This window comes from Anticarsia gemmatalis, chromosome 2, assembly GCF_050436995.1.
Source record: "Anticarsia gemmatalis isolate Benzon Research Colony breed Stoneville strain chromosome 2, ilAntGemm2 primary, whole genome shotgun sequence".
In the NCBI taxonomy this organism is placed as follows: domain Eukaryota; kingdom Metazoa; phylum Arthropoda; class Insecta; order Lepidoptera; family Erebidae; genus Anticarsia; species Anticarsia gemmatalis.
The window spans coordinates 10,152,908-10,167,727 of NC_134746.1; the positions used below are offsets into that span (position 1 = coordinate 10,152,908).

The window sequence follows — 14,820 nt, forward strand, 5'->3', positions numbered from 1 at the left end:
AAACAAATGAACCGATGTCAACGACCCCGTATTGTCCGCAAGATTCGGACAGATGAAGAGTATTATACATCCGCATACTTTCATACACTCAAATTGCAGTTTACATGCTGAGAATTTTAATCACAGTGCCAAACCGTAGTGAGGCGAAATTACGGAGTGAAGTGGTCGAAGCCGTAGCGTGATCCAGACGATATTGCATAAACCTGTTGAGACAATGAAGCACAAAGACAGTGGTGTTCGCACATGTGCGCGGGGGTCGCGAGCACAGAGCGTCGCTGGCTCGTGTGTTGCGGGTCTGATTCCCGGCGGAAGGGTCCCGGAGGAACGATCCAGGCGGGGTGGTGCGGCAGTGTGCCGGTCAGTCACCGCTCTGCCGGCGCGCCGCGCGCTCGCTGCTGTGTCGTCTTGCGCCGCTCCACGCCGCGCTGCTATTGTTCCGAGTAGCCGACACCTCCTATGTTTATCTGCTACCCTGGTACGCATGGCACGTCTAGTATGAACTTGTGACGTGATATTTCTGTTTTTCAGACTAGTGGAATCTATCTTTCAGTGGATTGTGACCGTTTATGTGTAAGATAGTGGAAAGTGACTTACTACCGAGGATTTTTGTTACTGAGGATCTTTTTGGGAATGCTGCAGAGGACTCGACTGCTCTGAAAACTCCAGGTCGTAGTTTTGTTAACTTATTACAGTAGTTTTGTGTTTGTTAATTAGATATAATTTAAACATATTGGAGGACTAAATAAGGAGGTACAGTTAAAATAATTTCGGAGAGCAGTTTTTTTTTTTAGTGAAACCCCGTGATTGATCTGAATAAAGTTTAAGAAAACTATTTAAACTGATCAACCAAGATTTGCTGTATTTTTTTCGACGATGTTTTACATGCATAGTCTTGTGATGTTCACATAAAATCGTAGTGACTCCCTACTATATTACTTATTATTTAATAGACCCGGAAAATACGCAGGTTATTACGAGATTTAGTTATAAGTTCAATAATTCTTCAAGTACTTCTACTAATACTTAACTATATTTTGGTTAACCATCGTCATTGTATACAACAAATTATACCGGCAACTGTATTACTAATACTTTCATGTTACAGTAAACAATCATTGTTTAATTAGAGCCGTATAAATCATAATTAGCTGCAAACTACCTTACCGCGTATTATGTTAGAAAAGATAATTAATTTGCTGTCTTTGCATTTTACCCTTTTAATCAAAACTTCTATGAATCAAGTGCATCACACACTTAAATTAAGGACAAAACTAAGAACCGTTTTTACATGAGTATCGGTTTTCGTGGACATGAAATGCGGTAAATGGAGCACATTTCCTGTGTGTGACAATTCGGTACCGGATTATATGCCTAGTATCTAGTGAGAACAATGTTTATATATATTGAGTTTAGTTTATTTTTAGAACAATACATAATATTATCAAACGGGCTAGTTATAGACGGTAATGTCATTATTTTTAAACCATAGAACTCTAGAACATCAAAGAAATAGTGCATTGAGTATTAGTATGAGATATGTGATCAATCATTCTTATTTTTTCGGCCACCGCCTTATGCAATTTATAGAATTTATGTCTATAGAGATCATGACAATATGAAACAAAAAATATATAGAGCACGTTCGTTGGAACCTTTATATGAAAATTAATGTGAAAATTTTGCCTACAGCCGTAAGATCGTCGATCCTTCACTCCGTACCTGCAGAGATGCGGGAGAAAGGCTGAACGGATACTCACGCGGCCTACGAATAAAAATGTAAGTACTAGCTGTAATTTTTTATTGCCAACCCTTTTACACTTGGTTCGGTCCACTCGGCCCCGTTCCTTATAACTATGTATGCACGTATATCAAAGGTGCTTTCCTATATCGAGATGATTTTGCAGGGCGATTGTTAAATGTCAATTATAAATTAAGTTAAGCTACAAAATACGGAAGTATTAAAATGTATCAACAGCAAGAAAACTATTTACAAGAAAAATATTAATCGTAATGAAGTTGAACACCTTCGTAACGTATCACAAACATTATAAATATGACGCAACTATGCGACGCTTTTCTCTGACTTTACAAATAGTAGTGACGCGCTATGCCATCGTTTATTCTCTTATCTATAAGACATAGTCTCATGAAGTCATCGTGACGTATTCATACAAGTTCAAGTACCTGCTCGGTAAACAAAATTTCGCGTATATACAAGTATACTAAACATTGTACTGCCGGGTCACGCGTTCCGTGGGACAGGCGAATTGATGCGAAAATATATTTAAAACGCGAGCACTCGCGTGAGTTGAGATGCCGCCCAACATATATACGTACTATGTGTATCACAGGTGCTATATTTAACGCCCGTTTTCACGATCAATTAGACGCAAATAAACTACGGCGTATGAAGAATTTATGTTTCCTATTTATTACGAAAATTCTTGTAATAATTATTTGCTTTATTTATTTAAAACTAGCTGTCCGCCCGGAGGTGCCCGGTTTACACCGGGTTAACCTGAAAACGAGAATTACTCTATCTATTACTGAAATTCACATGAAAATACATTCAACAGATTTTGAGTTTATTGTGAACATACAGAAAGTCAGACACAGCAGTGATATAATATGACACTGAAAAAGGCCCAAACACAAGTTGATATAACTTTAGACATGCAATAATGTATTTAAATCAAGCTTAACGAAATAATTATCTGGTTTACTTAATGTACCAACATTGCGAACACAGTATAGAATTTGTATTAAAACAAGTATATTATTATTACGCGAATATTACAAATACTTTGCGGTTTAAATTTTATGTACCATAATTATTACGAAATATAATAGATTTTACATAATTTTGATTTATATACAAGATCAAAGTTTGCGTAGATCTGTAGTATTCACTTAATTAGATATTAATTTATAGGTAATCATTTATTGTATCATGCCTACCGTATATGAAAAAGGCGTAATTTTATGTATGCAGTTTTGTGGGTAGGTGAAATCTTTTATTTTATAAAAGGATTAAAATTAGATTTTCTCATGTCACCATTTCTGAAATTTGTATTTGGCCACGAAGCGACGTCTTTCTTTTTATTCTTGTGAATTAATATCGTTATTATTATGCAGATTACTAAATACTACAAACTTTACTGTAATTTTCATAATTAGGTACATATTACATTTATTGTGGTCACTGTATTAAATTCCGTAACTCAGTTAATTAATAAAAATGTGGTCAGTTTAAAATAGTTCAAATAAACCTCATATCATATCATAAACGGTTATAATATCGCAGTAAACCGATGAAATAGTTATTTAAATTTTTTATTGAGAGTATATTTTAAAATCTTCTTTTGAGCATAAATGTAAAGCTTAACTTGACAAAGACGAGGTAATTTCTATCTAATCTATATGGGATATCATAATATAACTCCTGTTATTACTCTTCAGTTTCAAATTCCTGTTCACTTAAGCCATGTGTCAGAAATCGATACACCTAGGTTCATTAGTGTCACAGAATCTTGAAAAGTGCTGGACAAATTAGTCTATATTTCGTTTTAAATATCTTTGAAAGTCCATAAAAAGTGTTACGGTAAGGTAATAAGGAAAAACCAAAATCAATTTACTTGAGAGCGGAACCAAATAGATCGGCTAGATTAGTAATATAAACCACCTGGATTAGCTGGTTTATAATTAAAACATAGTCTATTAATAGACAGCGTTTGTTACGGGTACATTTTATTTGCATTCATCAGATTATCACAAGTTATCATGTCAATTTCATCATATTTCACACAGACACGTCGGAGTTAATCCGAACGTCGGTTAATCTCCCTGGGGATTAATATCGGTACGCTGCAAATTGGTCGTAGTATTGGCAAAGTTGCATGTGTATGAATAAATAAATGCGTAAAAGGTTTATCTGTGCTCAAACGCTTGGTAGATCATTATTACTGAATAACTTTATTGCAAACTGCTGTTTGCCAGATCTTTAGCTTGAACCTGGCTTGACACGGTCCGTGGATAGATTTGACAGCTTTTTCTTTATAAATTAATATGATTCTATAGTATTCTGCGTAGTATTCGTAACTGACGGTCCCGTAGACAAGTTGTATGGATTTGAATGAAGCAAGGAAAGTTTGTAAGGGCCACCAAATGGCCTTCTCTGGTCTTTGCTGTAAAGACGAGTCTTTATGTAAAATGTTTGATATACTGTTTATTACATACATACGACTCTATACTTACAAGATTATAAATAACACTTTTTATAATGTAATTTAAATTGTAAAGAGTTAAATAAAATTCATTGATTTTGATTTAGCAATATTGTAAAGCAAACCAAAAAATCAAAAGAAAGATTAACTTTATCACTTTAATCCAAAGAGGAAAACATGAGCTTTCGAAGAACTCTTTAACCAGATACGTAATCCCTACATCCACTGAGTAGCACGTGTAGCGCGTAGGCTTAATGTCATTTATAGTTTAAATCTCGTAGAGTTCATGATTTGTGTGATTGTAAGGTCAAATGTGATGTGCTCTAATGCGGGTGTTGTCTTTTTAAGAGTAATAGCTATTTTTTCTATTATGACTATGAGCGTCACTATTAAGTATCTTTAAGACTGCGTTGTCGAAATCACTTTTGTAAACTTCAGGTGAAAATCTACCCCGAAAGAATTTGACTTTGTCTTTTAAATTGGGGATTGTCAATGAACTTATCTGTTTTTAGGCGACTTCAAAAACATAGGAAATAGGAGGTTTCAATTCAATCAGTAGACAGCAAATGTCAATAATAGGATTTTTAAGGGTTTGTTTGAAAAAAAGAATTTTAAAGCAAATCATTTTTTTTTTGTAGAAGTCGTCGTATTTTTGAAGTATTTTTTTATATTTTGAAAAACCTGATTGATGTACAAAAATTTCAACACACTATCGTCACCCATGCAATAGTGTATGCAGAAAAACTAGCGCAATGTTTCCTGTGCATGTCATAAAAGGCGACGAGTATTAACATCCGTCGGTGTCAAGATGTTATCACGATAACCACTGAAGCACCTGCCAACGCCAGCTTTACACTCTATAGTCTATACCTTATAGAAACCCGTCGAAATTTCGAAGTGAAAAGTAACGGACTTTAACCTGTAAAAAAGTTTCCTACAAGCTTAATTTTCCTACAATTTATTTGTGATACAAGTAATATGGAAACTGTTTTTAATGTCATTGTCTAATGCCATTAGATATTACTTCTATTGTTGTTAATTTTGAACGTATTTTTAAATTCTTTTCAAAATATTCAAATAAACCCTATTTTCTGCATTTTATATTATTTCGGGAATATTTTTCAAACGCAAATTGAGGATTATTTTAAGCGGTGTAGCGGGAATTTTACACTGAACCCAGAGATTTATGTTGCATTTTATTCTTTTACGGGTTACTGCGAAAAGTTAAAAAGCACTTTCCAATACCTGCAACTGTACCAATATTGATACTTAATTAAAAATCCGTATACAAAGCTAAACTGTTTTTATAAAACAAACTGAGCATACAAACTAAAGAACACAAATTCTGATATGATAAATACACTTTTTTTACTATTAAATATATTGAACCAATTAAAGTATCTCTCTCATAGTATTTATGTGTCTCGAGTACAACAACCTTGTTAGCTGATATTTCGTGTTTCTAACCGAATTGAAATTTGTATCTGTACTGCAAGGGACGTCTTTTTATGGATACATTTTAAGTCGTCTTTCATTTGTATGACACTTTATTACTGTAACAAAACAGTCATAACTCTTAATAAGAACGGATCACAAACTTCTTAGAAACATTACCTAACTAAATCCAATTATTCGCTTAAACCGATATGTTAATTTGTAAAACATGGTACGTAATTAGCAAATATCAGCTCGCGTGTATTTCACCTAACCTGCCTTTATAACCTAAAATTGTCAGTCAGTGTCAGTCCACGATCGAGCTCTAGTTAGCAACACGCAGTTTTCTTAACAGAAAGTAAGATCTACGCAAACCTTTGCTGAATACTAATTTAGAAATATAAGCATAAGAATCATACGAAAAATCACGTAATTCTTTTGCTGACAAACTGTGTTTGGCTTTTTTGATGTTTAAGCATTTCATAAAAGCTCGCGATGTCATAACCAAAAATAAATAGTTGACATATTATTATATTTTCAATGCAAAGCCTCAACGCGATGAGATAATAATTAGCGGTGGAGTTAACTGTTTGTTTTGAGCTCAACTGAGAGTTTTAATTAATACTTTAATTATTAAGTATCACAAGCGGTAAATAATTCAATTAATTAACTTATTTATTCTCCTTGATCAATGCAACAAACATAACCACTCGTCAACAAAGTCACTGAAGTTTACAAAGCAACTCTCTACTTAGTTTTTTAATGACGGTAAACCCTCTATTTCGAACAAAGTGCACTCTCATTGCTGTATTACATTACAAAGCTCATTTACATGCAACAATATAAAACAATATCGTTGAACTGATTTCCCTCGCACTCCTTACGGCTTTTCACAAAGTTTCGAATAAGGCCAACCTGTGTTACTGTTGCAAAGGTACATGTCCACCCATAACATATAAGAGTTAAAGCCTAGAATAATGAACCACATAATAGGCTTTCTATCTGATCGGCGAATACTACTAAATAACGCGGTTTCTCTCGATTGTATCTCTCTATAATACGCACCGCACTATTTCCCTTTCGCGCTCAGCGCAGCGTGGAAACACGACGCTATTTAAAAACGTGTTATGTTCGCAGCACGTTCTCAATTTTAGATATTAGTTGAAACTATGAATGTGTTCTAAACAAAATTATTCTGCGAAACTATTACCCAGCATATACACGCACAACGCATTCTGTGCGTGACGTTTAAGGGATAATAGATCTATTGGCGACAGAGTTAGAACTTAAAATGGCGTGTGCTTACCCGGTGCATTGTTGCAGGAATAATGCACTGACGGCAGTAGTTTACGAGGTCTTTCACCGGCCACATTATATAGGTCAGTTAGATTAGCAACGCTCCCCGCGCTTCTAAATACTACTCGTGTACGATCGTTCGGAAATTATGTATTTTTCATGTTCAGCCATTAAAATACTGAACTTTCTACATAATCTCGTAAGTTATAATTTCAATGCTTATACAAAACAACAGCTTATATTATCAGAAACGTAGGCCGACAACAATAAAATGTTATGCCATGTAATAAGCTAGTATTTAATAATATCTATCAAAATAAGACTATGAATTTACTGTAGTGAACAATATTTCTGTATTCTTACACCTACTTTCCAGAACACCCACTACGAAGTTAATGCCGTGCGTAGGCAACTCTAACATGTCTGTAAAATATTCATAAAGTTTTTTTATCAAAGCCACTTATACAACATTTAATTTGTATTTACTAAATTTTATTTGAAACTAAATAAGTAAGGTATCAAAAGCTACAAAGGCAGACTATACGTTTAGGTGCCTGTTAAATACTTTTAAGAAAATTAATTTGCGTCGCAGTTTCCAGGCACTCGAAGTGTGATCACTTAACTCATCATGTTATTTCTAAATGCCACCGGGCAATTCCGTAACAGATTCCCAGAAGAAAACGTGTATTTACATATAAGAAATGGTCGGAGAAATACTAGGTTAATGATTTCCTTCGACGCTGTTCTTAAGGTCTAACACGGCCTCATTTCAAGGCATTGTTTCTGCACCTTATCGATTTATTACTGTAGCACATATTATACGACTATTAATTTACGCTTTTCATGTCCCACATCTGGGCAATAAATGCAATAATTTTACTTTACTGATACGCAAACGTTTGTACGTACTGTGTTCCATTTAACAAAGCGCTTTTGCCTCTAGGGCGGACGGAGAGCAAGCATCATTTAAGCCGGTTGATCCTTATTTGCTCTAAATGAAACCCAATGACGAGAGTTCATGAAATCAGTTCTACGTCCTCAAAATGTTAGGGCGGCATCTCTGAAAATTAAATGGATTTGTTTTTTAAAACAACGTACCTACGTAAAAAACGAATTAAAAAGAGGCAAACAAATATTACTGCGTTACTTTTAACTCTGTATAAAAGTCACTATGCCATAACCATTTGTTCCTTTTAAAATACAAACCGAAATAGCAATATTCTAGTTCAATAAGAGACAAGATAATATTGTTTACAGAGTATTACATAAAATAACGCACTTTTATTATTAGCCATCGGCTTGTTTCGTAATATTACTTAATCGGAACTGAATGGAGTGTCGGAGCAATCTCCCGGTGGTTCGTCGGAGACAGTACGGATTTATTGTGGAAATGATGGCGTTCCGCAAGCCTCCAGACTAGGCCCGCCCCACTTTCAGGAGGTCGCCGCCCGATCGTGAACTCTGCACTCTGTTCGATCGCTGCCGCCCTGCTGTTGTTTTTATTATTCCGATATTTTTTCTTGCTAGGCTTCTTTCAAATTATTCGGGGAAATTACAAGTCCTCCTAAATCTATCGTAATAGCATCGCTGTTTAGATCAAAGATAAGTTAGTTTACGTTATAATGTCGCTAATGAGAATCGAATGTACATTCTTTACGAGGGTAGCAATTTATTTGCAGACGTCATTGCAGCTATTCACACCTGCGCATATAAAGCTCATTTTTAACTCAAAATTTGGAGCTCCGAGAAAGATTTCGTCAGCCACCCCATTGCGATTCGGCCAACCGCACGAGTCTGCGATGGGGTCAATGTCCGCGAGTGGTATATAGGTCAACCGAAGGCGCCTCGTCGTCTGTGTTATGTCAGCCTGGCTCTGCCACGCTAATGGTACGCCAATTCGGGTTCAACTTTTAGAAAACTCTTTCGGAACCTGTTCCCAAAACAGGAATGGCCAATTTTACTACTTATTCTTTCGTGACTTTAACGACGAACACGACATTCATACATCGATTCATAACCGGTTATTTTATCATGAATTATTTATAGAATCACCACAATAAGCGGAAGGGGTGAAATCATAACTGGATTTACTTTAATGCAAAATAATATCCTGATCCTGATCAATCGTATTAGAAAGCTGGACCGTCAGTGTATTGTCATTTAAAAACGCAACATTTGATATTTCGCCGAGTAACAATGGCATCGCTAACAATGGTCAATGAACCTATAGGAAGTGGAGCTGGTTTAATTGTCAATTTTCCACATGTCTGATCACAACCTTAGGTTCGATGAGATACCTTAATTCAAATGCTTAGCAGCTGCCACGCATCACAAAGCAGCGAACACTTAACCTCATTTGTTGGTTAACTGCATTATGAAACGACCAAGTTAGGGAGGTCGTAGCGCTGGTAGTGGTGGTAGGCCGTTAGATGTTTCTCGGTTTGGTGGGATTATAGTGATGCATAGAGTGGTCGGCTGCTGCGCGCGGGCAAAAGGGAAAGTGTTCGGAGCTTCCTGCTCGCACGCGGAAGCGTTTAGTTTACTATACGTAACTGCATTTCGCGTCGCTGCACCACGCCGCGTTGCAACATCTACCGATGAGTACTGTGATAGCTATATTAGTCACCGCGTTGCTCAACACTCATTTATTAGTCTACGATCAAAAACGCTATTATGAGTCTAATGTGAACGTAGGTGTGTAATCGATGTGCTATTATTATAGATGATTAACTTTAAGTCGCAGCCTCAAATCGCTAATGTGTATTTCGTAATAGGTTTATTTTTAATGGAACCTTATAGAGCAAGAGACTGATATATAATTTTATCTAACTAAAAACTTTGTCTGCAACAAAAATATTTGTCGCTATAAAGTTGAGGCTGACAAGTTTCGAAAATTTCCGGTGACTTGAAGTTTGAAAGAAAACGGAAAACCGTTTATTACTCTGAAAACTTTAAAAGTTGAACTTGGTTCAACTAAAACGTTCGTGGCCATCTCGCTAGTGCTTAAAGTCATTTATTAAATTAGCTTGTCCCGGCCTCCAATGTTGGTGGCAAATGTTTGTAAGAGTGTTGTAACCAATACATCATGTGAATTAGGCTAATTACAAGTGTCGGCGTAGCCTCGTCGCGCTCATCATCAAGAGTTTTACTTTCGTTGGCCGTCACGCGCTCTCACCGAGCCGGAAACTAACTATCATACTTAGCTGTATGTTATACTGTATTGTTTAACTAAATTACCATAATTTTACTTTAATACACGTGCTTAAAGAAAATACACGTAATTCACTTATTCATGACCATTATTTAAGTTTAAAATAACCGAAATATAAACGGAAATTATATTGAAATTGCGCTACAATAAACTTTTACAGTGTCAAAGTTTCACCTATAAAGTGAACATTCCTTCCATTAACACCGGACACGTAACCAATAATTTAAGTTAATTAATTAACCAATTATGCCGTTGGAAATACACACAAATCGCAGATCTTGAATCGATAGGCACAAGGCGGTATAGTTGGTGGCAGAAGGCGGCGCGGGCGGCGGCGGTGTGAGCGGCGGCCGCTTGCACCTCGCTTCCGCATTTGCCTGCACTTTCTCTCAACTGCACTTTGAATGTTTACTGCGAATTATTTCGCTGAAGGAAATCCTCGCTATCTAATGTCTGCATTATGTTTGTGATTGTAATCTTTTATTATCGTTATGCTAAATAAGCGTGCCTGTTTTCACCTTTGTTTGGATGAAATCGGATGAATGTACCCGGAAATGAACTGCAAATTTTAAAAATTCAACATTTACATATGTCATTTGTGAAGTTTTTAATTCTGGTCATTAGTAAAAGATTCAGAATTCTAATGAAAGATTCTATAAAGTATATTAATATAAAATAAATAAAATATTTATAATAAAACGTGTTCCATTTATCCTATAATATTCTATTAAAATCATCAAGGCGCAATCTCATCTATATTTATTTCTATCATAATAGCATGGCGCATAACAATCGCAACACGGAAGAGCATCTAAATAATTAACAATTGAAGGTGTGTGCTTGTTTCTTGCCTTCTCTGATAGCATTATATATATATTAATTTATTACTTCCCTATATGTATTCTCTTGCACTACAAGTATCGACTTTCACTGGGAAATTTCTAATGTTCTTTATACAAGCCGCGTCGTCATTTAAATAGACACTCGAGTGTCTGTGAAGTAATCGAATGATATAACTAGATGCATGTAGACTTATTGGAAAATAGCAGTCATAACGCGAATTAATGTTGTAAATAAATAAGCGGTGTTAAACTAAAAGGTATACATAATTTCTCGTATAGATTTATGTAAGAATATTTTACTGACTTTTGTGTTATCCACAATTCTACATGATGCAGCATAAATTTGTTTGTTTCTTGAAAGTTATGGTGGTCAAATTAATGTTTGTCTTAAAGTTTTGACAATAAAAGCTACACTTGCCTAATAATAGATACATGACCAACTATTTATTGCATACTTAATATAAGTAGAGTCATTAAAAATTAAAATTTAATTCCGTGCGATTGTTTCCAAGTTTTGTATATTTTCGAAATGCCACCTAATTAAGAGCCACAATGGCTACCGCAACATAATAATAATATGTAACCACTGCACTGTAACGATATTGCCGTCAAAATACATTTTTTTAACTGTTAAAAGTAGCCATATCTCATCATTTGTCAATTATCTAGAAAATATTGAAATTTCGATGTCGTTTTTGAAGCAAAATTATGGAGCGACAAATATTTTATCTTATAAAATACATGTGCTGTAAATAGTAAAGACAATGTTGCAACTTGCTGCTCGTAAACTGTGCCGACGTCTCGAAGGTAGTCATTTGAACATTATAACTCAGTATATTGACGATGACGATCAAAGGATCTGCCGATTAAACTATCCGATGTACTGACAAGTTATGAGCTGATAGACTTATACGTAGAACTGTTTAATGAGACTTTTACAAGCCTGGTCACCCATTGCGTTAGTCTGCGCATGAGTAGAGTGATACGACAGAAGATTTTAGCATCTCGTGATGCTGTTATTTGTTTTCGTAGAACAGATCAAAGCATATTATGAAGCACACTCTCATTTTTCATTAAGATGACATTTTTATATAGCTGGTGATATAATCGTATTAAACCAGATATCTGTTTGTCATTTAGAATAAATTTTGGTATCGGCAACTTACAGGTTTAAAAGCCTAATAAGTTGTATTTAATTAAGTTCTACTTGGATCTCCATCATGTAAGAAAGTCAGCATGTTAACGCACACAATGTTTTACATTTAGAAACAAGTGCTCACCCACATCCTTGCCTAAGCTCGTTACGTTCCGTATTCATCAGAAGAACGCGGCGACCTCAACGCTCAGATCACCAGCTTACCGTCAAACATTTGTTACTTAGAAATGCATTACGTGTCGCGAAATACATCGAGACATGCATTACTGTCATACAAAGTAATAAAGAAAGTTTGTATGCCCTTCCAATGAAATCGCTGAATGCATTTAGCGTTAACTGCAGTGCTGAATGTGGTGTCTCAGTGTGTAGGTTTGATTAATCACGTCGCTCGGCAGCTGTATTGATGATTGCGGCAGGTGTAACAAATATATCGGAAAATTTCTGAACAAAATGCCCATCGCAGTTAGCAGCAGATAGATTGTACCTGGTGTGACGTCTCCTCGTTTAATTTACTGGTGATCAAATTGTCGTTGTCAAGGTATCCTTGTCGCGTAGTTGAGTTTATGAATGTTTGCTGTTTATATTCAGTCTAATGATCGAATGCCTTTGATGATTCCCTGATACTTCCCTAAAATCTATATATTATTCTTCTGAAGTGGTTTTACGCCACGAAATTTGTTTTGTATAACGAAGTTCATTCAAACACAAAACAATACACTTAAGCGAAAATCCTTGTAGAGTCCTTTACAAATCACGAGATGAACAACGTCGTACAGAATTTGGCCTAAGCAACACGCCGAATTACGTAACCGGAGTTTCTTGCACTCCGCGCGGGGTCAGCCGTCAGCAGTGAGCACTGCATACGATCAGATACATCATCACATGTACGGACGTAGTGCGGTGACACGTGAGGACCGAGGGTAGACGGTCCCGAGACGGTGACGTCACGGGATCGCCGGCCGCGGGGTCAACGGCTCGCCAGGTGCGTTCACACTTCCACTACTCCCATTATTTCCCGTTCTTCAAGCTATTTATTACTTCATCCTAAAAGAGTGGGCTGTCCCGAATCGGGTCGTTGGCAATGCTACTACGATTTTCTTTTAATACTTGCGTAGATATATTTAATGTAGCAATCATTAACAAGATTGCTGATTCATTGTAGATGCCTGATGACTTTGAATTTTTTCGTGTTCTCGAAACCTAGAGTGAAAATTGAACTTGATCCCGTCTTTATATAACTATTTAATCTTGAGACACATATTGAGGTAAACTATTATTGCTACATGCTTCTAGCCTGTGGTGGTCGATGAGACAATAGGCCTACAAGGATGTAAATAATTAATAACAACATCTTAATATAAAATTTACCGTTGTTGTGATAACTGTACAGTACCTAATTAGAAGCAAGTTGTATAGAGTGCTCTAGTTTCCTGAAACGACAAAATTAATTTGGCACAGGATATAATTAGATATGAGCACAGACTTATGAGGAAATACTTTAAACACTATATCATTTCATTCTAGTAACATTACAATAAACCCCAAAATATCCAGGGCTTCCTTCCTGTCGATCTAATGTTACGTAATGGCGTCGAAACTTTACAAGCTGCGCGATAAACCGACGCTGAACTACTTCGTGAAGTTTGTTTTAAATATTATGACTCTTACTCGCATCTAATTTTTCACTAAACTGACAAATCATACCTCATAAAATTGTATAACATTATACTCCTCTACTCAAGCGCGTGTATTAGCCGTTGTAATTGTATTGACTCATAAATAAATCATTCATAAACATTACGGAATTTACGGATGCAGCTCAAAAAATTCGTTCCCAACCGATTCCGATGTGTTTAATTGATTTGAATATTATGGAAATCGGTACGGTAGCGCGCAATTTCCGCGGGAGCGAGACAGATATACGTCTGTGAGCTCCGCGCAGCTGTGCTAAGGACGGTCGTTGCCCCGCGAACGGCCGCAAGTGAACTCCGAATATTATCGTGTGCGTTTATTTATTGTACTTCTCCACACCGAGATCCCGCTCATTAATTCGGTCTATTGCGCTATTAGTGATTGAAGTATTACGAGATCTACACCAGGTAATCATTTCTAATTTGTTTATCGCATTATGTTTTAAATTCAGTGCGGTTTGTATTTAGAACTCGTTTCGCGTAATCTTCTAACGTTACGAGTATTAACATAGATAAAATTGGGGTTCCAAAGTGTTTCTGTGTTCGTTTCAATGTCATGTTTTGAAGGGTACAGCACGTTGTAAAATTATTACTTGTTTATTTTACTGCATTATTTATTAATCATCGTTTACGTACAAAGGACTAGAATATCTTTATGATGCGTAATCATGATTACTGATTCATTTATTATACTGAACTAACTGAGGTAGAGATATCTACAAATGCGTTGTAAATTTAATGAAGAAAAAAAATCCCATCTATTTTCGCTACTGACGCCGCATTTTCACCAATATAATCTAGAACATAAAGTGGGAATACACAGTTCGCCGGTAACGTTCGTCATGCCGTGAAATGACGCTGACATTGAAAGTGACGTCACGCAGCATGGCATTCGGTACGTATCCTAAATTCTTTTCCTAATAATGCGAGGTCATTGCCTCGCGACTACCGATACATTCACCGTGTG

The 14,820-nt window shown here is 36.0% G+C and overlaps 1 protein-coding gene across 1 annotated transcript in view; it reads left to right on the forward strand.

Moving 5' to 3' along the window:
* Nucleotides 1-403: 403 nt before the first annotated feature.
* Hr4 (nuclear hormone receptor 4) overlaps nt 404-14,820 on the forward strand; it is a 96,529-nt gene continuing 82,112 nt past the window's right edge. The window contains exons 1-2 of the mRNA XM_076131731.1: nt 404-666; nt 1,690-1,776. The gene's annotated coding sequence lies outside the window, so the exon portion shown is untranslated. The remainder of the gene's footprint in view (nt 667-1,689; nt 1,777-14,820) is intronic.